At 37.3% G+C, this 531-nt stretch overlaps 1 pseudogene; it reads left to right on the forward strand.

Annotated features, from left to right (window-relative positions):
* The first annotated feature begins 203 nt into the window (after window positions 1-203).
* Window positions 204-302, forward strand: LOC132315470 (small nucleolar RNA R71; annotated as a pseudogene).
* The last annotated feature ends 229 nt before the right edge of the window (window positions 303-531 follow it).

Here is a 531-nt window from a genome sequence, read left to right on the forward strand (position 1 = left end):
CGACATTCTTCCGTCCACCTAGGTTTCTACCATTTTTAGAAGATAAGGACCTATGCATGGAATTTTCACTCATACTTTCATACAATTGTCACACATCATTTTCATGCTTATCAAGATAAGAACCACCCTTAGATGCATCAACCATACCCTTGTGATTATCCGGTAAACTTTCAAAGAAATATTGGACTAGTTGCCACTTAAGTATGTCATGATGAGGGCACTTTCTAAGCAAATCATTAAACATTTCCCACGTCTCATGAAACATTTCCCCATCCCCTTGAGAAAATTCTCTAATTGAAGTTCTCATGGAATTGGTCTTTGATACCGGGTAGTACTTTTTCAAAAACTCTTGTTGCATTTTCGTCCAAGAGGTTATTGAAAAAGGCCTAAGATTGTTGAACCAATATTTTGCCTTGTTTTTAAGGGTGAAAGGAAAAAGTTTAAGTCTTAAAACTTCTTCCAGCATGTCCGCGTATTTCACGGTGGAACACACTTCAAGGAACTCATCCAAATGCTTATAAGGTTCTTCAC

Source organism: Cornus florida, unplaced genomic scaffold, assembly GCF_030987335.1.
Source record: "Cornus florida cultivar Cherokee Brave unplaced genomic scaffold, ASM3098733v1 CherokeeBrave_3.0.0_Hap2_Chr06, whole genome shotgun sequence".
Taxonomy (NCBI): Eukaryota; Viridiplantae; Streptophyta; class Magnoliopsida; order Cornales; family Cornaceae; genus Cornus; species Cornus florida.